Source organism: Cydia splendana, chromosome 15 (genome assembly GCF_910591565.1).
Source record: "Cydia splendana chromosome 15, ilCydSple1.2, whole genome shotgun sequence".
NCBI classification, from domain to species: domain Eukaryota; kingdom Metazoa; phylum Arthropoda; class Insecta; order Lepidoptera; family Tortricidae; genus Cydia; species Cydia splendana.
Window position 1 is genome coordinate 5,303,143 of NC_085974.1, and position 25,795 is coordinate 5,328,937.

The window sequence follows — 25,795 nt, forward strand, 5'->3', positions numbered from 1 at the left end:
AGATGCTCACAAATATCTGAACAGTGAAGGCGTTAGAGTGCGCGTTCAGTTATTTTTGAGCACTTCGGCCGCTCTGATATATCTCAAGGCGACTGTACAATGTTATTAATACATATTTGACGATAACGTTGGTTATGTTGGCGGTAATATATGTCATTATTAATGGTCGTGCCGTAAAAATGTCGTATATTTTCTGGTTTATCGTCTGGAAGTAATTACTAATTAGAGTAGGTATGATTGTAATATGTTTTTATGATATACTCGTAATATGTGGCTTTTCATCAGAGAATGGTCCTTATGCTTCATATCCGTAGGACCGTTTCTTACTTGCGATGCAGACTGTATAAGTGTATAATGAGTAAATAAATTACTACTCGTATACAAAACAAATCTTTATTGTTTTTGCACAATAAGCACCTAACCGGCTAGTGTTTCATATAAATTCCATAGTAGCAAAATCGTTTTAACAGTTCGAAAAAAGAAACTGATTTGACTAGTAAATACCCTATTTTTGCTTACAAGATCTTTTATTTTAAGTTTACTTTTTAAACCATGATTGTACATTTATAATATTTAAGTAAGTACCTAACTATTTAAGCGTATTATGATTGTTTTAATTTTTGATATTTTTCAATGAAATAAATTTTATCTTATCTAATTAATGTCAGTAAGTTCGGTATCTTTTTGTATTAATATTGTTACAAACAGGGGCCCATGGAGTCCCAGCGCGCACAAGTTGTTTGTAGAAATCGCGAAGCGTCTAACTGTTGACCGAAGAGCTGGCGGCTTCCTCGCACAACGTATCACCATTGCGATACAGCGAGGAAATGCCGCCAGCATCCTTGGTAAAATGCCTCAAGGGCCTATTTTAGATTTAAGCTAGTTGTTAATTTAGTTTAGCAGTACCACTATTTTTTTCTCCTTCCTCGCGTTATCCCGGCATTTTTGCCACGGCTTTTGTGAGCCTGGGGTCCGCTTGACAACTAATCCCAAGAATTGACGTGGGCACTAGTTTTTACGGAAGCGACTGCCATCTGACCTTCCAACCCAAAGGGGAAACTAGGCCTTATTGGGATTAGTCCTGTTTCCTCACGGTGTTTTCCTTCACCGAAAAGCGACTGGTAAATATCAACTGATATTTATTTAGTACATAAGTTCCGAACAACGCATTGGTACGAGCCGGGGTTTGAAACCGCGACCTCCGGATTGAAAGTAGCACGCACTTACCGCTAGGCCACCAGCGCTTCTCAATTCAATTAATTATGTAAATGTCGCAGTCGGATCGTATAATCCGCCGTATTACATTACAGCTAGCCGTTTTCAAAAACAGGGCCGTTTTGAAATGCGGCGGTTTAACGATTAGCCGGATTGAATGCGGCTGAATGAGAATCCGCCGGAATGTATTCGGCGCCATACGTTCTTCAACACAGCTAGCCGTAATGTAATACAGCGAGTCATTAGCCGCCGCTTTGACAGTTTTTAGTTCCCATTTTTAACACCCGTGGCGCTGCCTGACAAACGCTGGGGTGTCCATCAAATCTGGAGTTCGTCGGACTGTTTCTTTTCAAAAATCATTTCTTTCGCAACTTAACTAGACGGAGCCCCGCTTCGCGGGCTTAAGCGGGGCTCCGTCTATTTAAGTTGTGAAGGAAATGGTTTGGAAAAGAAACACATGTAGTGCGGTGGGACCATGGTAAAAATAAATTAAATTGCAAACATTGTCAAACTCCGGTTACGTAGGCGACCGAAAGAACTGGTCACTCTACAATCTAAAATAGTAGTACGATGCGGCTAAACGTAGGCCGCCTTATTGAAGAACGTATCGCAATGACAATCCGGCTAATCGTCGAACCGCCGCATTTCAAAACGCCCCTGTTTTTGAAAACGGCTAGCCGTAATGTAATACGGCGGATTATACGATCTGACTACGACATAAACATATTGAGGCCGAAACCGGCTAGTTGATGACAGAATGAATTAGAAAAAACACTTAGATTCTTGTTTTGTTATATTTGCCTATGATTGACTAATTATCTCTTTGCCTCACTTAAACCAGTACAGACAGACAGACAGAGTTAAACTAATGACCCACCAATAATACAGATAATTAATCCCAGTTAGTTCATTACGCGGTAATGTTTTTATCCCGTGACGAATGGAGCCGCGACAACGACCGATGGCTCGCGGATATCGACTCATCTGTTGTCTACTCTGGAATGAATCAATTAAGTTAGAACTATTTATTAGAGGAAGAATATAACTATGGACTTGTTGGGAATTAAAGTTGTCGCATATTTGTACATACTGTGAATTAGTTGCAAAGAGACAACCCAGGATCGCCCGACCTGGCGCTTGAGAACGAGGAGGGCCGACCCCAAATAATGGGAAGAGGCACGGAAAGAAGAAGAAGAAGACTGTGAATTAGTTGCTGAATTGCTCGCTAGATGTTTGTTTTTAAAATCACTATCACTACCTAATACACCTTATAAAACAAAGTCCCCCGCCGGGTCTGTCAGTTTGTGTTTGTATGTTCGCGATAAACTCAAAAACTACTGGATGGATTTTCATACGGTTTTCACCTATCAATAAAGTGATTCTTGAGGAAGGTTTAGGTGTATAATTTGGTAACCCGTGCGAAGCCGGGGCGGGTTGCTAGTGTAAACTATATATAATGAATATAATGTTTTTTTTCCTGAAACAACGGTGTTGACACATATCTAAGGTCAATTCTATAACGACATAATAAACTGAAAGTTTTTTTTATCGAACGAGCGAGCGAAGCGAAGCGAAGTTCTTACATTCGACTTGGATCACGCGGCTGGCTAGCGGCACGTCCCGGCATTTCGATGTTTTTAAGCTGAACTGTCAGAAGATAGTTTGATACTCAAGAACTTAAGTAAATTTGTTCTAATTTAAATGAAATTGGGTAAACGTGTAGTTGAGGGCATTATATTTTAGTCATTAAATTATGAGCAGACTCGATCAAGGGATTATTGAGGTAGAAGAGCTTAGAAGGCCAAAAAGCTGTTTGTGAGAGGTCTTGCTATTCTGGTCATTTTATTTGCAAAAAACATGGTCGAATTTAGTATCAAATGAAAGTGCTCGGTTTGCACTTTTATAATATCGATTTTAAATTTACCATTTTTAAATAATTAGCAAGATAAAAATAAAATAATATAAACATAATATAGGTATAACACTTTAAACTCTCGCGTTTTGTACAGCTGAAACGTCGGAATTAAAGGTAAAAACAATGAAATTATATCGCGGTAGACCCGTTTGTGTAATTAAATATAATATAGGTATTTGACATTTGACAGGAAATATTTCGGTTTAGCACAGATACAGTTTATTTTAATCTCTATGATTTCTATGATGACTTAAATCCAGGGGAGGGACAGTCGTATATAAAGCACTTTATTCGAAAAAATAGCGACATCTATATTACTTAACGCTAACTTTTTTTTTTAATATGGCTTCACTTTATTTCGTCAGAACGTCTTAAATGCCTTGTATCCAGGGCATGGATCAAACAAAAAAATAGCTGTTGAACAGATTTTTTATGGCCATTGTTGCCATGGAGGCGATTGTCACAAAAAAACAACTTTGTCAAATAAAACTCAAAATATTATAACACCCCATTTATTCTGTCTGTACTACGACATAATTCAGATAAATAAAAATACTTTCAGTTTTACAATGTCAAAAGAAACAAAGTTTTCATACGCCATCACAGTTGCTGAGAACTTTATTACCAAAAAATTTAAAAAACTATTTGGCGGGTAGATTCACAACCTGCTGCGTGTAATTGTGTTTCGTGGTCAATTGTGTGTTATTCCAGCCGTGTATGATAGGTAATTTATTTACATCAACAGTCAAGTTAAAAGAACCTAATCTGTTTTCGTGTAGGTATTAGTAAATATCCTGAAGGCCTTTCATCAAAGTCAAGGTTTTTTACGTTCGCAACATACTTAGACGCTATTTATGCCCCTCCCCCCCTGATATTGACGTTGATATTTCTGGTTAAGAATTACAGATGGCATTTCAAAATGCAAAAAATGCAAAAAAGTTCCACGAGAGGGCTCTCTTTGTCCTATATATTATACATACTACTCTTTGCTTAAATCTATCAGTCAAGGGCTCCACAGACCTTGCAATAAATCCAGGCGATTTTTGATCCATTCAATCCATTGCCGCATTACCGCCTATAGTGCGACATAATAAAATAGTAGAAATTAAATAAAATGGAACTCAAAAATGTCCATACTAAATTGTTGCCATGTGTAAGCATTTTACATGCATTTTACGTCAAAAATGTGCCAGTTACGTAGAAAGTGGTGCCCTCATTTATTTTCTACGTAAAATGCATGTAAAATGCTTAAACATGGCAACAATTTAGCCTAGTCAGTAGAAAAAGGCGACAAATTTGAAAACCGTAGGCGCGAAGGAATATCGTCCCATGGAAAATTTGAATTTCGCGCCTTTTTCTACTGACAACATTTGCTTGACCAACTATATTTTATGTCGCACTATACGAGTACCTAAAGTAGGTGCAACAAAGTCAATCGCTCTATAATAATTTTTGGTTAACTGCGAATTCTCAGTTCGGGGCGAACTACTAGTTATTTATTTGTTAAAGTGAAGAATGGTAATAGTGACGTAGGTATCAGTGTTAATAGTGTGACAGGAATGTGAACTAATGGGCTTTAAAGTGCTTAATTGTGGACTTTAGAACATCCAGGTGCAAACAGGAACATGCTAATCCATACACATCAAATTTTGTAAACATATTTTATAAGAGTCAGCGAGAGAGACTGAAGTATTTTATATTTATATATTCAAAGAGGAAAATGGGTACTACGTTTGTACGGAGCGGTCGTCCACTATCCTCTTAAAATGTTACGGGCATGTTATTCATTTAATATAAACAATTAGGTAGGTAGCCCACCGTTTTCATTCCAAATAATTGCTTCCTTATTTACCATCTCCTTTTCAAAATTCCTAAATAAACCTTTCTCTTATTTATTTATGATTATAATTGCCTTCCCTGTTTTCTCGCATTTACTACAACCACATTGCGCTCGCTGACACCCGTATAACAAACACATTAAGGTCTAAAATCGCTTGGTCCTGTATCGTTGGGACAGTATAAAGCCTTCGGTAAATAAAGAAATCTCATTTCGCAAACTGATTATAGGAGCAATAACGGAGATTACTTGTAATATGTATTATTATGGTATACACGGTGGCTAAAAATCTGCATTCCCGTTGCCGGGGAGGATTTGGGATTATACTAAGCAACTTTTACTATGGGACCAACCCCGAAAACGCGAAAAGAAATTGACCTTCCCATAGAAAATGGACCAGTCAAAATGTATGAAACAGTCAAATTTTTTGCTATTTCGGGGTTGGTCCCATAGTAAAAGTTGCTCAGTATAATCCCAAAACCTCCATGGCAACATGAATGCAGTTTTTTTTTAGCCATCCTGTATATGAGTTAAGAAAACATAAAAATGTTAGTCATGCTCTGTAAGTACGTGTCGCAAATACTTGACAACAATTCATTTCTTATATCCAGCTTATATTCCAGAAATATAAACGCTATTTCAAAAGTATAAAGGTTGAAATTTTAGCGCTGTACATAATAATATGTCGTTTTCAGTACCTTACATACGAAATTTGGTTTGCATACTTCGTTTTAGTCCAATTTGCTGCGACACACAAGATAGGCAGATACACATACATTATGCAAATTAGGTTCAGTTCAGGTGTTCGTAATGCCTATAGGTATAGTTGTTGTTGAGATGAGACCTGAAAACGTAGCATACCTTTCAGGGTAGCACACGATAAAGTAAATCTTTAATAAAAGTATAACCGAATTCAAAAATGATAAAATAAAATATTATCCCGTTTTATATGCGCTTGCAACTGGTACCTACGTTTGAAGTCGGTGCCAATATTGTTAAGGGCCACTTGCACCATCCCACTAACCCGGGGTTAACCGGTTAAACCTGAAGATACCATGGTTGCCAGTAATATTAGACTCTGGGTCAACAGTTTAACCGGTTAACCCCGGTTTAGTGGGATGGTGCAAGTGGCGCTAAGGCGTTAAGGTGCTGGTTCAGATTTTAGCACCTTGGCTGCTCCAATATATCTGATGACGACTGTACTATTGTATTAGGTCCTTACCTATGAAATTGGCGTTTTTGTTCATAGATATAAGTCTGATCCTAGTTTTTTTTTTTTTTACAAAAGTACATACACAATTACAATAAAACTACAATATGATTTCGCCAAACTGCTTGACAGCAATTAATTGTTATTTTTTATTGTTAAGTGTTCAGAATTAAGCCTTGAAAATAGGTCTTTTCATGTGCTGTCGGTTCGAGTATTAAAATTACTTATATTTTTCTAATGGTACCAATTTTCAAGAAATGGAGATATTGAAAACATACCTTAAAGGTGTCAAAAATTACTGGAAAAATTTTGTTTGGTTTGAATTAGCCATCAAAAAAATATCCGCAAAATTAATTGTATGGAAATTCGTGTTTCGTTGAAATTCTCCGAACAAAACGCCAATTTCATAGGTAATGACCTAATATACAACAGTCGTACAGTATACTTTATGTATTGATGGTACGTGGGCGTGAAGTAACGGTAATGAATTATTAATTTAAATCGATTTTCCGCCTACACTTGTTAAACTGCTTTCGAGTAAAGGCTAGACTTTATAGCCTAGATTAGAACGCATCGTTAGCGTCTTATCTAGATTGTAGACCATTTCTCTTTAGACTGCGTTCTGAAGATAGAATTTTAATTAGTGAAAGTATATATTACTCGTATATTTCCATTTTACCAGATACCAATCTGATATATTTCTTAAGTATAACACAGTTTGTTAATCTAAACACAAACTGTTATTTTAACACAATGTTCTATTATCAATTGAAGGGATGTTTACAAAAACAACATAACTCCCGGTTGACACCTGAAACGATTAACAATGTTCTTAAAAACGTGTCAACCGCTCTAAGCAGTTATGTTGTTTTTGTAAACATCCCTTAAATTTATTTCTTAAATTAACACTTAGCGCCACTTGCACCATTTCACTAACCCGGGGTTAGCCCGATAAACCTAGAGTTACCATGGTTACCAGTACAATTTGACACTGGGTTAACGGTTTAACCGCTTAACCCCGGGTTAGTGGGATGGTGCAAGTGGCCCTTAGGGCCAGATTTACCATTCCACTAACCCGAGGTTAAGCGGTTAAACCGTCACCTCAGTGTCAAATTGTACTGGTTACCAGGGTTTAACCGGTTAACCCCGGGGTTAGTGGAATGGTGCAAGTGGCGCTTACAGTCTAGCTATACGACGAGTTACAATTACCAAGCCTCTATGCTTATCAAAGAAATTGGACCATCTGACTAGTAGAAGAAAAGTTACCTAAGTCTCACAAACTTTCCGCAAAAAAGCCGCTGGACTACCGAAACTAGAGATACGTAAAACGCTTCACTGAGTTGATAAGATTGACGGCTCGACTCAGGAAATGAATTAGAGATTAACTAGATACGATATAGTAAATATATATATCTGACGTTCCACGGCAAAAGGTACCTTATGGCGGCTGGCGCCGCGATTCGGGAAATGAATTAGAGAGTCACTAGATATGAAATAGTAAAGATATATGACGTTCCACGGAAAAAGGTACTTTTAGTCGTGGGACGTCACACATATTTACTATATCTTAGTCGTGGATCTGTAGACTAAATTCTTCAAGAGTTAGTAGAGGGAAATGTCAATCAATCAGATACACACAGCCATAAGTGCGACCAAGGTGGCGAATCACGCGATATGATCCCGCCAAGTTTTCCCGACACCCTCCGAATTCTTCCGAACCGCTCCGAAACCTCGCTCCTCGCTCGTCACGCTCGGCCGGCTCATTCGAATCATGAGTGGGAAAGAGCGCGCAAGCAACACTGAGATAGATGAGCGACTGAGCGAGTTAAATCATAAGTGAGTTGAAGAGTGAGCGATTTCAATCAAAAGATATACCGTAAAATGGGGTGAGTTGGGTGAAATTTGACTTTCAAACCTCGATAAAATTTTATTTTTAGGTACATGTGAAAACTGAATGGTGTAAATAATAAGTGGTTCGGACGTTTGTATTTTAGTTTGTATTTTATTTTGAGTAGTTCCATTTCATAACTTTGACGATAAAGAGGAAAACCCACCTCACCCCGTAGTGCCTCGTATTTGGGGTGAGAGGGTTTTTCATACAAAGGTGATTTTGGAAGATTGTTGGATCGATTTTTTTTTTATTATGCGTATTACTATAGCCCCATTTTAAATTGGAATACATTATTTTTGTAGCAGTAGCCTTAAAAACACACCTCACCCCCCTCTCAAACCTTCTCTCCCCATTCATAACCCATAGCTCCCCGCGAAACCTACTCACCCCGTTTTACGGTAGTTCATTTAAATCATCACTCGTGAACGACACATGTCTAACCGAAACCGTTTTAAAATGAGACCGTAACTTCGATTGTATGGGAGCGGTTTTTCGGCGGTGGGTTCGTATGACTCAAGACGAAAGTTAGTCTACTGTCCGTCATTTTCTCTGCGCTGTTGCTCATATGGGTTTGTTGTTATTGGCTCGATTTCCAATTAAGTCGTTGTTCGATTAAATTGCTTTGTGTCGCGTAGATTACTACATCGTGCCAAGATTTATCGCATATGTTTTGTAGATTCTATAACTCGCAATAGAGCGCTTAGCTTAATAGCATATACGGGCATGTTCTATGAAGATACAGTTATAACATAGTTACGTACTCTTTGTCAGGCGTGGCTCACTCCGCGATTTCGTCTCGTCGCTACAAGTCCATGCGGCCATATGCGTCCCACACCATTTTTGGTGTCTAGCAGTAACAGTTGCCGCGCACCGCTACGGAACGGACGCCTGCTCGCGTTTGCGCTTGTATCTCTCGTAATAGACGCGTTTTGTTAGAGACTTAAGAGAGTGAACCTTCTGTACCTATACCTATATAGTAATTATTTTTATTCTGTGTCTTTGGTCTTGATTTTATACGACATATATTTTTATCACGTGAAGATGAAATGACACTTGACAACTGGTCTGAAGCGTGGAGACTGGTCTGTAGGCTATTGACTCGAGGTAACCAAACTGCCAAACCGCCGAACTACCAAATTTCGGCATTCGTCTCTTCTACGACACGAATAGAACTACTATAAAATATTCTGATTTAGTAGAATTCCGAAATCTCTAAAGTCAGCCAACATTGTTATGACAAAGAGGCAGTTGCGCCAACCACATTTTGTTGGACTGATCACGACTCAGCAGTAAACTATTTCATATGATATATTAAAATTAATGAACGTTTTAACGGTAACAGACGGTTTAAAAAGAATAATTTAAAAATAATAATGTAATTTCATTTGTTTCAGGTAATGCAACTCCAGATTCAATGCAAAAAGGATATCAATGAATAAAGAAATAAATTAAAGGATTTCATGAAGTTTGCCTATTGGCTCAAGCCTCAAATTAAGTAGGTACAGTTTTCTCTACCTCGTAAATATTTATACAAATATGAACTTTATTTCCAAGAGAACGGGTTTGTTTTTTCATTAAATTCGGGTGAAATACGAAATGGTCACTGTTAATACGGTGAACAAAGCGAATGATACCACAGAGTTTAATTTATTGTCCCATTGGACATTTCTTTTATTAACGTTGAGCGATGTTTTGGTCATTGTGTTTTTTGCAAAATAACGTTACGAATTTAAGGGAGGTTAATAAAAATGTTCATTTTATACTTGTTTGAACCTTACAATGCACATCAGGCATCGAGATGATAATGAGGCTTTAATTAAAAATATGATATTGATAGTGATGTTTTGTAACTTAGGGATCAAATAAAATAAAATTATTGTTCACCATACAAGCTCGACTTTGACCAGATCGTCGGTCCATCTAGTCCTCTGTGTGGTTCGCTGTGGAGATCCTTGGGGGAGGCCTTGTAATGTTATTTATTCAAGTAGGCTTCGTAGGCCCTTGCGAATTGTCAATTCCTAGCTTCATCTTAAATAATTATTGATGAAATAATTATTCTTAATAAGTATTGAATTGTTGTATGGTATAAGTATAGAGTCTGCTCAGAAAGAGATGTGTCAATTCTTCTCTTTCCGCACTTAGGTTTTATTTTTGATGTCGTGTTAAGAAGCCTTTATTAAACCTAGAATAAAACATTTCAACTATTTAACTTAAGCGCGAAATCTAATATCGACAAGGCACCTCAAATTTTAGCGAAAATTAAACCAAATATTCGCTAGCGAATATTCCTTAAGAGCCAACGGGAGTGGTCATTTCTCCATACAAACGTACTCCTCGTTTTCCTCCGTGGTTTTTGAAGCTAGAGCAATGATTTTTTCAACACAGATTAATATTGTCAATATCTGTGTCGGACCGTTTTGCTTTTTTTGATATTTTTGTTTTTTAAGGCGCTAGAGCCCTTCAAAAATGGCCAAAATGGCCTAATTGACTATGCCGCAATGAGAGGCGTGGCATTCAAAACTGATATCAATTAGCCGAAAAAGCAAAACGGTCCGACACAGATAATTTCATAATCATTTAGATTTACAAATTTGGTTACGATTGGTTAAGTTTTGGAGGAGGAAACAGAGGAGTACGAAACCTCGATTTTTGAGATTTTTATTACGCAGGATTTTTCGCCTTGTCCTTATCGCACTACTTTTAGGTGCCGCTTCCGTTAGCGAGACGGGTATATTTACCTAAAATATTTAAAACTCAGCTCCTGTTTCATCTTAAGGATTTTGACAGAACCTTTCATATTAAGGCGAAAATCTTATTACTCGCCGGGTTTAACACTAATTCCCGGCGTCATGCGAAGCCGTCAACATTCAAAAATTACAACACTTAAAAGTAAATCTTGTTGGTGAAACGTTAAGGTCTACTTTGGAAGTGCGATTTAAGAAGAAATACGACGTTTTGAAGATATCCTCATTTGCATGTTACAACCCGCCTTCATATCTAGGATGTTATTCACGACTTTAAGCACTCGCTTTAGGGAAACCAGTATCTACACAATATAATTTATCCACACACATATTATAAATCATCAATGTTTTGTTCAATAACCGCAAATTACGACCAGGATCAAGATACACCTAGGTCAATGTGGAGTCTGGAATGACCGTCATCATCATCATCATCATCAGCCTACTCTCGTCCACTGCTGGACATAGGCCTCTCCTATTGCACGCCATTGAGCACGATTTGCGGCAACTCTGATCCAGCTCTTGCCAGCCGCCCTGCGAAGGTCATCGCTCCATCTAGTCTGAGGGCGTCCTACGCTACGTTTGCCGATGCGCGGTCTCCACTCCAGAACTCGCCTACCCCAACGGTTATCGGTTCTACGGCTAATATGACCGGCCCACTGCCACTTCAGCTTGCTAATCCGGTGGGCTATGTCGACGACTTTAGTTCTCTGACGGATGACTTCATTTCGAATACGATCCCTCAGAGAGACTCCGAGCATAGCCCTTTCCATAGCTCGCTGAGCGACTTTGAATTTATGGACCAGTCCTACCGTGAGTGTCCACGTTTCGGCTCCGTATGTCATCACGGGTAGGACGCACTGATTGAAGACTTTTGTCTTCAGACTTTGTGGGATTGATGACGTGAAGACTCGACGCAGCTTCCCATATGCTGCCCAGCCCAGCTGTATCCTTCTATTCGACTCTTTCTCGAAGTTGTTCCTTCCTAACTGCAGTATTTGCCCGAGGTAGACGTATTCCTGAACAACCTCGAGAACAGCCCCTTGTACTGCAATAGGTCCCGGAGCAACACGTTCGTTGAACATAACTTTCGTTTTGTCCAAATTCATCCGGAGACCTATGCGTTGAGAAGAATCAGCTAGACCGGTCAGCATATGCTCTAAATCCTGCAACGTCTCAGCCATGATGACGATGTCGTCCGCAAATCGCAAGTGTGAGATGTATTCGCCATTAATGTTAATACCATGTTCCTTCCAGTCGAGCGTTTTAAACATATCCTCCAATGCATTTGTGAACAATTTGGGGGAAATCACATCCCCTTGTCTCACACCACGATGCATGGGGATAGCCTTAGTCTGCTGGTTTTGGACTTGGACGGCCATGGTAGCTGCGTTGTACAGACATCTCAACACTTGGATATATCGCCAGTCGACTTGGCATCGCTGCAGGGAATCCAGAACAGCCCAAACTTCAATGGAGTCAAAGGCTTTCTCATAGTCCACAAATGCTAAGCACAGGGGCCGATTATACTCTTCAGTCTTCTGTATAATCTGCCGCACTGTGAAGATGTGGTCTATGGTGCCGTATCCTCCTCGAAATCCGGCCTGCTCCGGTGGCTGAAATTCGTCGAGTCTTCGTGCTAGGCGGTTCGTGATGACCCTCGAAAACAGCTTGTAGATGTGGCTTAGGAGCGAAATGGGTCGGTAGTTCTTCAATAGGGCCTTATTTCCCTTTTTGAAGAACAGCACGACAACACTCCTACTCCACACCTCTGGAGTTCTCCCATCGAAGAGAACGGCGTTAAAGATGTTCTGGAGCTCCTTCAGTGCAGGTTTGCCTCCCGCTTTCAGAAGCTCAGTTGTAACGCCGTCCTCGCCGAGGGCTCTTCCATTTTTTAGCTGTCTGAGGGCCATCTCGATTTCGTCAGTGCTGATTTCTGGCAAGTCTTCGGTAAAGTGGCGGATCAATGTGGCTCTAGAATCCTCATTTTCGGGATCTGGTTGAGATGCATGCGAAGCGTATAGCTGGCCATAGAAGGATTCGATTTCAGAGAGAATCCCCGACCGGGACGATACAACAGCCCCACCAGTTGTGGTCAGCTTCGTCAGGTGGCTTCTTCCAAGGGACTGGACAAAAACTTTTGACCCCCGATTCTGCTCAATCGCTTGCTCAATGAAGCGTGTATTGGCGCACCGGAGGTCACGTCGTACTAGTTTGCCAATCCTCTTGTTTAGAGCCCGTCGCTCTGACGAAGTGGCAGGTGGGTCTTCCCGTCGTACCTTCATGAGCCTGAGGGTTTCCTCCGAAAGCTTCGACCTCCCGGCTTTACGCTGTACTTCGCAAAATCTCGTACCTTCATCCCTGAGGATTCCAACCACATTCTTGAGGGTCTGGTTTATGTCAACGGCATTTGTGGTTTCCACGGCAGCGAATCGGTTCTCCAGGTTCGACTGGAATGCTTCAGATCCTACCATGGTTTGGAGCAGGCTAGGTCGGAGCCTGGACTTCATCAAACGGACACGTTCGAGCTTATAGTTGATATTCAGAGAGCCTCTAACAAGTCGGTGATCACTACCGGTGTTGAACCTGTTGATCACTGAGACGTCTCTGAATATATGCTTTTTGTCGGTTATGATGAAGTCGATCTCGTTTTTTGTCATAGTATCGGGGCTCCGCCATGTCCACTTCCTTTGGGGCCCTTTCTTGAAGAACGAATTCATCAAGAAAAGCCCCTCTCTCTCGAGGAAGTTGACAAGCATTTGCCCCCTATGATTCCGGCTACCAAAACCATGGGATCCTACTACCGACTCGCTGCAATTCTGTACTCCCACTTTAGCGTTGAAATCACCCATGACAACGTTGAAGTGGGCCTTGGTGGTGCGATGTAGGGCCTTCGATATGTCATCGTACATATCTTCCACTTCTTCGTCCGTGTGTGTCGAGGTCGGTGCGTAAACCTGTACCACCTTGAGGCTGTATCTCTCATTGAGCTTAATTATGAGGTACGCAACCCTGCTCGACACACTCGACATTTCTACGACGTTGTCACAGAGGGCTTTGTTTACCAGGAACCCTACGCCACCTTGGGATAGCTGGTCTCCCTCTCGAAAGTACATAAGGTGGCCCGATTCAAGGGTTACTGTGTCCTCCCCCTGTCTTCGGACTTCGCATAGTCCCAGAATGTGCCACCTTATCCTTCCGAGTTCTTCTTCGAGTTGTGCCAGGTGCTCATCCAGCCGTAGCGTGCGTCCGTTGTACGTCGCCAAGGTCAGTTGTTTGTGGCGGCCTTCCGTCACCCGGCGATTCTTCGCACCCCCCACCCTACCGTTACCGAGACCGCCGCCATGGTCCCGGACGACAGGGCAACCGGGAACTGGGGGCCGTGGTCTTTGGTGTGCTTCCATGGAGGCTTTGCCCATAATCGCCACGCTGGGCAGGCGGGTTGGCGATCGCAGAGCGTAACATATCGCACCAGTGTCACTGCTGCCCGACACTGGTCTGTTGGATTTTGCTACGCTTGTTTACAAATGGTTATACCGCCATCAGTCGGTCCAGAGCCTCGTCTGTTGTCCGGCAGGATGCACCACGAGCAGGTGAGGTTGGTGGGAGCACTGAGGTGATATTTGTTCTCCCTTACATCCCTAACGTTAAACGTTAAATACCTATTACAGTACATATGGTGCTACTTTACCGCACTAGTGCGATAATTAGCACATTACGTAACTATGTCGAAAATTTTAAGGGCCATATCTACTGTAAAATGTACGATAGATGTGGGAATAGGTAATTCGCAACTCGTGTCGATTAAAAACACTCCCTTCGGTCGTATTTTTCTTTATCGCCACTCGTTGCGAATTACCTCTTTTGTGCACTTGTATCGTAATATACTATTACGTAACTAGTAACTAAGCCAGTCAAAAAAGAAGAGCTTTGCTCCTTTAGGTCTACCGGCATTCTGTAAGTGAAGTATAAAGGATCACTCACGTTAGACCGGGCCGTGTCCGGGCCGGAGCTTCCGGCGCATCGTTTTCTATGGAAAGCATCACGCGATCGCCTATCATGTCATAGAAAACTCCGGCCCGGACACGGCCCGTTCTAACGTGAGTCATCCTTAAGTACAGACGCAAGTAACTTTAAGAATGATATAAGTTTGAAAAGAACTCTAGATCACAATATACTAGACGATAGCTTACTACGCTAAGTACAAAATGCTTTGGTTCTAGCGAAGAGCAGCCTTGTTACCATGCAAGCGACGCGGTACAACTTTGTTTGGCAAACTTATGACATGCCGACATGTGTTGAAAATTATTTATTTGTAGAAATAATATTCGTATTTTGAGATAAACTTATTTGAAGAATATAATTACTTATTTATTGTCAGTGACATATATTATTATTAGCGGTTAGAACCGTCAATTCCGGTTCATAATGATTTTCCTGAAATCTTTTGACGGCTTCCTAGCCAAGTCGGTACTGACCTTGCCTACGAAACAAGAGGTCCCAGGTTCGAATCCTGGTAAAGGCATTAATTTGTGTGTTTATAACAAATATTTGTTCATAAACGTATGTACTTTAAAGCCTAATTTTCGTATTTTATATTATACTTATGGACACGTTAATACTTTCTACTTCTTAAAATATCTACGGTGGAAGTCTTGAAAAATGTACTTATCCAAATCGTTAATTTTTGTAATGTCCACAGAAAAGAGTCCTGTTTTCCCGGACTTTTATAACCCATAAAACCTATTCTTACTTCCAAAGACCTGATGAACGAATGTCAACAATTTAAAATAACTATACATAGTTGGTCAAACCAATTTGTCAGTCAGTAAGAACCAGGAAAACTATACTCATCCTTTTCTTTTGGGTGCTACTAACTAGTGTAAGACAAAGATAGTATGATTCTCTCTGTCTAGGATTGTAATGAGACAGTCGTTTGACAAACTCTAACTCGCTATTGTGTTAATAAACAGCCCCCAGAAACTTCTGACTAGGGGCCGGATTCGGATTTTGAAATAGACATCTATTAGACATCACCAAAATACGATAACGATATGTTTAAGATCTAACCTGTCAAATTTGACATTTGCGCGATTCTGGAGATACTGTTGAACGATTTCCACAGGATATGACTTAGAGATCCAATTCACATCTAATAGATATCTTACTCTATCTAACGTAAAAGTGACATTGGTTGCCCGAATTGCGCTGCAAAAGAGAACTAGTTGATATCTAAACAATAACGTATCTAGAATGGATCTAGTACGTGTCGTCTCTTGTGAATATCTTGAAGTTCGAATACGGCAGTAGTTCTGCCTTCATCCGGAGAAACCACCAACGCTCCATTAGTAGCCCATTCTAATAAACCAATCTGTGTATACGGAGCTGATTTGATTGAACTCTCTTGAAGCTCATTTCAATTTCAATCACGCGACGAACTTACACTTAAAGGACGATTTAGATTGTGCGAGTTACTGACGCTATTGACTATGGCATGCCAGTCAGCGACCGAATGTAATATAGATAAAACTCTTATCTTACTACTCTCAGTATATTTTTGACTTCGAAAAACGGACCATAAGTATAAGTATAAGTATTTATTTGCAAAGAATAAGTAGGTACAATAGTGTCTTAGGTGGTAAGTGACAATTGGTTGCTTATTCTGCTATTTGTACTATACAGATTGTACTAGCATGCAAAAATCTTAAAACTACTACAAATCTGGCCGTATATTTTCAGAGAGGAAATCTTTTACACTGTAATAGCTTTATAACTGACACTCATCTGACATATATCACTGAATGTTATCCCTTTTCCATAAATACCCCGGGCCTCGCTCGTAGTTCTGAATGATCTAAATAGTATACCATTTCCCGCAATTAAAAAAACTTGTTATTAGTCAATAAAAGTTATGATTGGCTAAAATAAACTTCTACTCGTATATGTCCAACCTCCTGCGCGGCATTATGTTATTCTAGATCGTTGATATAACATGTATAACCTTCCTACTTACATCGTGCACTGGTGCCAGCCGCTAGCACTGTCTAAACCTTTCAAGTGACATTTGCAAAGCTACGAGCTCGCGTACTACACCGACTGTGCTAAACTATTGAAACTGTGTTTGAAGCGAAGTTAGGTAATATGAGCCTCGCTTTTGGACTGTTAGAGTTAGTCTCTTAGGTCTTGTTCGCTACTAACAATAACTACTAACCTTACTACTGTAATACGGTACGGGATTGTCACTGAATAAATAATAGTAATACGTGCAGAATTCTCCGTCTCTCCATGTAGAACAATTAGACTCTGTAAATACTTTTGCACGCGAACTGTTGAGATACATCTGTATTTAGAAATGTATTCCAGTACGGATGGTCATTATTGTCTACGTGACAGCGTGATAAAACTGACTGAAAAACGGTGTCCGTCACTTTCTAACCCACGGTGTTAAAAAGTGACAGTTATTTTACCACGTGGATAAAGATGGATAAAGCCATCCATAATTAATAATCAAACGAACTTACCTGTGAAGTTTGATTACAATTATACGAGTATCCAAATCCAAGACAACAATATAATTTACTGAGCAGCAGTACATGGAATCATGCCGTCCTTGTCACACATTTTAGAGATATAATATTTAAAAAACAAGTTCGCACTGTCCCTCTCACTCGCTACGCTATCATCCCCCGCCATCCCACTCCGACACCGCTCCTCAGATACCCGTCATTATTTCAGAGTGAATCTTTTTGTGTTATGCACTGAGACTATTTTATTTTTATTTTCGGGGTTGGGGGGCGGGACTTTGTTGTCTTGGATTTGGATACTCGTATAATTGTAATCAAACTTCACAGGTAAGTTCGTTTGATTATTAATTATACTTCCTATCCAAATCCAAGACAACAATATAATTTACTGAGCAGATGTTCAGAGCCTTGTATCTAAATACAGATGCGAAAATAAAATGAAATATCGATATCAAATCAGTAAGTTACGTATACCGTTACTGATATTACTGATTTCAGCTGAAGAGAACAACGGTGTCTCATAAGAGGTACATATTAATTTATACCAAAAAATTGTAATTATGTATCTACCTACAAATGTAATTTTATGTAGATATATATATCATAATAATATTATATTATAATGATGGGCGTCATTAATTAACTTAAATTATTATTCTTAAATTACTTGAATCAATATTCCTTTGTGGTGAAAGTAAAAAACAAAAACCGGGCAAGTGCGAGTCGGACTCGCGCACGAAGGGTTCCGTACCATAATGCAAAAAAAATAAACAAAAAAAAAGCAAAAAAAAAAAACGGTCACCCATCCAAATACTGACCACTCCCGACGTTGCTTAACTTTGGTCAAAAATCACGTTTGTTGTATGGGAGCCCCATTTAAATCTTAATTTTATTCTGTTTTTAGTATTTGTTGTTATAGCGGCAACAGAAATACATCATCTGTGAAAATGTCAACTGTCTAGCTATCACGGTTCGTGAGATACAGCCTGGTGACAGACGGACGGACGGACGGACGGACGGACGGACGGACAGCGAAGTCTTAGTAATAGGGTCCCGTTTTACCCTTTGGGTACGGAACCCTAAAAAAGTAGGTATAAAACTTTCTTTGGTTACATTGTAATACCTATTGGTAAGTTGTTTAAATGTAATTTTGCCATTGCTTATGTACTTAAACCATTACGCCATTGAAAGGTATGTTTAATCTTTAGTTAGCTCTCAATCAATATTGGACCCATTATATTATTGATATTTCAATTTCATTAAAATACGAGTATACAATGTTTTAATTTTCAAGATTATAATAACTTCAACGGTTGAGGATGTGTGTTTTCTGTCAGACACTATACTTATAAATAAGCCGTTTTGTATCATTTAGATTTTTCCAACCACTCACTGGATGTAATTATTTTATGCGTTATGATTTAACTATGAATGCGTGTCTTTTTAAGTATTGACACTAAAATATAACTTTATGACACTTTGCAATGAATATTCAATACCACAATAAATACCCTCTTCTATACACAGCTTATAAATGTGGGTAAAGGAGATTTTTCTTCATTGCAAGGTTGTCGTTGAAATCAAGTTTCTATACTTTTAGACTAAGTCCTGACAACGACTAGTAGAAAATCCTGTAGGTATTGTTTTGAAACTTATCATTTTTCAAATTTTCAATTATAATTCAGCTTTAAAATATAGATTTATATAGTTGGTCAAACCAATTTGTCAGTCATTAACAACCAGGAAAACTATACTTATCCTTTTCTTTTGGGTACTAGTACTAGTGTAAGACAAAGATAGTATGATTCTCTCTGTCCTTGATTGAAATGAGACAGTCACATTCTCAAACAATATGTAAATAGCTAAATAATATATATAGATAGACTACCTTTATTAATAAATAAGTCGTCTTTCTTTACGTATCTTACGTATCTGACCGATGACGACTACACGTGATACAAGTGGTAAGTAAACTTTGGTAGATTGTAGTGTAGGTAGGTGTTAAATTATGATATTATATTTGTGAACGAAATATAAGGCATTTACTTGAAATTTAACTTTCAAGGAGTAACTTATAGTAACATTTTTTAACGTTACAATAAGACTGTGCAGCGTGCAGTGATACCTACACAACCAACAATAATTAGAAAAACACAGATAGGAGTTATTTTTAAACACAAGTTCTATTTAATAAATCAGATAGAAATATAAAAATTAGGTGAGTTGACCGTGACGTCACGATGTAAATGTTTTATGTAAATTCCATATTATTAGCAAACCGTTTTGACAGTTCAAAAAAAGTAGGAAAATACCCTATTATAACTGTACAGCAAGACAATATGACAACCTAGAGCATTTAAATTAATGACAATATTAAATTTTATTATTGTTTAAGGATATCAATCCTTTATTGCGATTGTCAATCTAGCTATTTAGCGAAAGCGATTCATGTAACAGGTTACAGCATTTAACTCTGGTTGCAAGGTTGTACAATTGTGCATATTGGTTTTCAGCTGAGGTTTCCAGCGTTGATTTCGCGTCGTGGGATGTATGCGTCAACCACGGCGCAGCCCTTGTTAGTTGCGGCGACGACGGTCCCCTGAAGTTTAGAGCCGAGATAACCAGTAAGCAAATCGTACTGGATTTGTTACGAGTAGGTAAATTGGGCTCGTTGAGATGGTATATATTTGACTGCAGGTCAAATATTGAATGCAAAATCGTTTAAAGGGTTACATATATCACTTTCCATATATTGTTCACTCGTCATACAGCACCGTTTGTGTACATTTTGTTACCAGGATTTTAGCCTGCATTAATACCAATTAAATTACTTCAACATAACTAAAATCTCCTCTGTATTTCACATACGTAAAGCCACAGTCACATCACTATTAAAGTGGAGTCAACATAAAGATCTGGATACAGACTATGACAAGTACATTACATTGGCATCAACACTGTTACAGTGGAGCAACGTTATATATCTTTGACTCAGTTTACAACGAGCAAAGCGTCTGCAGACCAAACATACCGAAGAGCGTAAAGACCGAAGAACGAAGTGATCGAAGAGCGAAGCGGCTGAAGAGCGTAGCATCCGAAGAGCGAAGCGACCGAAGAGCGTAGCATCCGAAGAGCGAAGCGACCGAAGAGCGAAGCGACCGATGAGCCAAATGACCGAAGCAATCGAAGAGCGAGTCAATCATTATTATGTAGTTTTAGATATTACGCAATAATCATCATAAATCTTCAACACACTAAATGTGGAGTAAAGATAGCCTCGTCAGTATTAATGCGGGGCAAATTTAACCTCGACGCTGTGAAAGCGGAGCTCTCGACACAATTACTGTGGAGTAAATATAGTCTCCTCACTATTAAAGTGGGGCAAAGTTACCCTCAACGCTGTTAAAGCGGAGTTCTCGACACAATTAATGTGGAGTAAAGATAGCCACGTCACTATTAAAGTGGGGCAAATTTAGCCTCAACGCTGTTAAAGCGGAGCTCTCGACACAATTATTGTGGAGTAATGATGGCCTCTTCACTATTAAAGTGGGGCAAAGTTACCCTCAACGCTGTTAAAGCGGAGTTCTCGACACAATTAATGTGGAGTAAAGATAGCCACTTCACTATTAAAGTGGGGCAAATTTAGCCTCAACGCTGTTAAAGCGGAGCTCTCGACACAATTATTGTGGAGTAATGATGGCCTCTTCACTATTAAAGTGGGGCAAATTTACCCTCAACGCTCTTGAAGCGGAGTTCTCGACACAATTAATGTGGAGTAAAGATAGCCTTTTCACTATTAAAGTGGGAGAAATTTTGCTTTTAATCTCGTTTTTAACTAAATATTTATGCGATATGAATTTTAATTTATACGTGTTAATTAATGTGCAATATTATAAACTCTCCTTTTGTCATTGACTTTTATTTGGTAACACGTTTAATACCGAGTACCTACCTGTTTGATGATCATCTTGTTGCATAGTTTACCTAAGCTTGTAAAGTACTCACTCTACTTAAATTACCAAATTCTGAATCCCAGTTGTCATTAGAAGGTTTTACTTATATTTCCGATACGATTTACGCATGGGTTAACGATCCTCGACGCTATTGTACTAGCGCAGTATTATTGTTGGACGTAGTCCATAATATTACACTAATCAAGTACCTATACTCTGTCCATGATTTATTTCATTCTAAAATTACATTGAGTTGATAATGTGCAAGTGTCTAAAAAAAAATTATGTAAGCACATTCATGAGGTTTACATGCTGGTTGTATACATCGGTTACTGGCATTAAACACTTTAAACAGTCGCTCAAACTATTCTTCAAGTATCTTGTAGATTGTGTATTTAATGAAATTTTTCATTTTACATATAAATGTAGGTACCTGTAGGTATCTTCATAAGATGGTAATTAAACATGTTGGTTACAGAATATGTATATTTGCACAAAGACACATTTGCTACTGTTCATAAGCACTTATTACCAATCGGCAAGGATTAATATTGTTACCTATCTTTTTTATTACACGGTAGGGTAGATCGGACATGGTAAGGGCCGTTTTCTTGAAACGATTACGTAGTACGTATAAATACCTAGGTATATAAAGTTTATTCAATTCAGATATGGTTTGTATACTAGTATACAGTATATAAAATCTGTAGGCGAAAGCATGTCAATATAATATAATAATATAGTGTTCGCATTCGTAAACAATTTACTGAGCGAACATTACATAGTATGAATGTACCATTTTTTATTCAAAACATGAAATGTATGTAATATCTACATATAACTTTAACCTTTGGATTTTGAATTAGTCATATAACTGGGTTAAAGGTCATTTTGTGATTTATTTATAGCTCCGTACTTATTTTATTCTAAAAGGAAGGTAGTTGTAACAATTGATTTCGTACGAACGCAAAGATTACTTACTTAGTTGATTTCTTAGGTAATGAGTTTATCACGCTAAATGAAAATACGATTACAAATTAAAGTATACCAGCCATGTCAAGAATTGTAAACGAGACTAGACTTGCCGTGCCGAAAAAACATAAATTTTTCGCTCGGGGGTACGGCGGCGGCCGGCAGTACAAATAATGTTTTAATTCTATCATTATTATCATTCAGCGCTCAATAGACATATTAAAATTACTCACCCTAACTTCATCAATCGAAACACACACACAGATATTTAGAGGAACACTATTTTGGCGAAAATACGTGTGACTCGGACTAACACAAAAACATGTAATGCCGGGTATCTGAGGAGCGGTGTCGGAGTGGGATGGCGGGGGATGATAGCGTAGCGAGTGAGAGGGACAGTGCGAACTTGTTTTTTAAATATTATATCTCTAAAATGTGTGACAAGGACGGCATGATTCCATGTACTGCTGCTCAGTAAATTATATTGTTGTCTTGGATTTGGATAGGAAGTATAATACGCCGGCTGGATGGCAGATACTTTTGGCGGACTGTACTTAGTTGATCCAGGCTGATAATACCTTCTAAAAAGTGAATAAATAAACCGGTCTCAAACCTCTAGCCGTGATTTCCGATGGCCCGTATATATTATGAAGGTAAATCCAGGCCGGACGCCCGGACGTCCGCTACCCGGCTTGTACCGGAATGCTAATCGCTTACAGAGGACCAAGTCGACAGCTTACTAACCAGCGTACCACTTGAGTACGTACCGTAAAACCACCATACAGTTCCAAAATTACCTCGAAAATCTTCGTTCAGGTGCGATTATTTAAATGTCGTAGTTTTATTACAAAAAAGTCCTAATAATGAAAGATAAAAGTCAGAAAAGCAAAGGAACATTGATATTTATACTTATACGTGGATGATATTTTTTAGTATACTGGACTACAGTTGGGTTGTTTTACGGTAGGTACCTACCTATTTTAGTTCCCATCCTCTCTGCCTGCTATGGAGCGCAACAAGTCAGGTTTTAAATCTGCCGAAGTACCTAATGTCGCAAAAGTAACGCAGCTGCAGTTGACATCCGAATGTCACCTTTAAGGTGACAATCCATTTTCAACGACAGCTGCACTACTGTTGCGACGTAGCTGTCATTCATTGTCTTGTCATTCATTTTACTATGAAAATTGACAATAACAGCTGCGGTCAGAAATGGAATGTTACCTTTACACTGGTTCCATTAAGAACGCGACTATCAACTCTCGCGTAACCAATAGGAACAAACAGTCCGGTCCATTTGCATATCTCGACATCGGACTTGTCCCTTTGGAATGTCCCTCGTGCCGGTAATAATTTAGTTTCCAACGTCAACACATTGTGTTTAGTGTAAATGTTTGGACAACATTGGGACGATTCTGGAGATCTGGAGTTTGTAATCGTATAAGCGGGACTTAATCTGGAGAGACTCTCTTTTTTGTAAAACAATATTTTTCTTGTTGAATATTATTATATTTATTTACTTGAGTATCTGAAGTTACCTGTGACCAAGTTCTTGGAAGAGTAAATAATTGCACTAATATAATATCTAATAATTATATCGGAGCCTTATTACATAAAATACATCAGTCTAGATATTGAATATCAGCAGACAACCCATTCAAAATGGTTCGTGGTCTAATATCTCTATTAAATGATTTTACTTTTCTCGAACCTTAATTTCATTACAAATTAGGTAAATATATGTAAAATCTTGCTCGTCAATCGATAAAATCGTTATAAAATGTGATAGATATACAAAGAGGCCCTAAAAATATTCATCACACGTTTGAAAGCACCAAAAATTCATTACAATAATCGTGTAAACTTATTAGGAAAGAAAGGGGCGAACTATCTTCGTTATACTTTATCATCATTGGCCTTTGCGTCTATTGCAGACGATTTATGGTGTAACACCGGAGAGACACCGTTCTATGCCCTTACTTATTCAGTTATAAGCAACAAGGTAGTTGCGATGTAACTGCTAATACCTCGCCGTCTTTTGAGTGGCTTTGAATCCCACGATTTTGCGGTCGATTCTGCTCGAATCGAGTCGTTTAGCTGCTGGCTGCTGGCAATCTGGTGTACTCATCTGCACTAAGGTTTGTAGTAAAAATTTAACGGAAATAACGAATACTTCTATGTTCTAGAATTCAGAGTGCACATCCTTGCACATTTTGTCGATTTAGGTATAACCTAAAAATAATAAATGATGGTTAGTCGTTGTTGTGAGGTAATTGGTAGCATAATTATTGATAATTAAATCATAGTTGGTTTCATCAACATAATTTAATCATGGGTGCACAACATACGCGCAATAATGGAGCAAACGCAGCTTTGCTGTGTGCTTTGTTTAATGGTTCCATTCCGATTTGCTTAATTTGATGCGGATCTCATCATCATTGTTGTTGCCTTCAATTGAGGAGGAAATGCAAAACAAACGACACATAGTGCCAAAACAAGCTACTCATTTGCATAGGTATAATTACTTATAATATTGTTGTTACCTAACATCCAAATATCATTCAACTGGTTAACGCGTATGTGTATCATGAATTGTGACAGTCGCTAATTAAAGTTTTATTCATATTAGAGCGTCAATTGCTAAGTGATGGCGTTCTTTTCAAAATTGTCAGGAAATTGGGGCTATGTCGGGCCAGAGGCCTGTGGCATTTTTCTCGGTTCGCCACTGAAGATTGCTCTTATAATAATTGCCCCATGAACCTATTAGTATTAACTACACTACCGAGGTAGTCCTTGTTATTATTCCCCATATATTAGTACAAAATACAATTTACACAGCGATATTATGTTAGAATCTCTGAACACTGCGACATCACCCCGGCAATCCGCGTAAACCGGCTGATGGGTAAACAAATCCAATGCGGAAAAGTAAACATAAATATTTAGGTCTCTGGTTTATTCAGTGGCCGTAGATTTATGGGATTCAACCTGATAAGTGCTATCCGTTTTTCTGAGTAGGATATTGTTTGCGGTTTTATGCTCCAGTATTGGTTGTTAGATGATAACGAATGCGAAATTTTCATATATGTAGTCGAAAAACGGTTTACACTTCACCACAAATATTTTGTAACTCAAATACTTCTTGAATCCTGGTCACGGCACCAATTGTAATATTTTGATTTAAAACCTCAGTCTGTTAACGAACTGGTGCGGAAAATCAGCCGGAAACACATTCGACATCCTTGCTGAATCTTTAGTACCAACATAAAAGGCAGGCAGCTAGGATAACTGCTGTTCACGCTTCACGCCATTTTACTTTATCCGTTCACGCTCAAATGTACAACTATCGTGCAACGTTGTAGTTTAAAAGCGCGGGAATCGTGTTCAAAACTTACATTCCCTTTATTCAGTTTGACCCATAAACTCGCGCCGAGAGAACGTTAACGACGTAGCGACACGATAACTGAAGAAGGAATCAGGAACACTGAAGATTTAGTTCTAGTTTTTAGATAGTGTCTTCCTATTGTCCCGTTAATT

The 25,795-nt window shown here is 38.9% G+C and overlaps 1 protein-coding gene and 1 long non-coding RNA gene across 2 annotated transcripts in view; one reads left to right on the plus strand and one right to left on the minus strand.

The window, feature by feature from the left end:
* Positions 1-14,710, minus strand: part of LOC134797578 (uncharacterized) — a 407,161-nt gene extending 392,451 nt beyond the window's left edge. Inside the window, exon 1 of the long non-coding RNA XR_010145098.1 lies at positions 14,475-14,710. This is a non-coding gene — a long non-coding RNA (uncharacterized LOC134797578). The remainder of the gene's footprint in view (positions 1-14,474) is intronic.
* Positions 1-25,795, plus strand: part of LOC134797540 (beta-1,4-N-acetylgalactosaminyltransferase bre-4-like) — a 383,682-nt gene that overhangs the window by 148,437 nt on the left and 209,450 nt on the right. The window lies entirely within an intron of this gene.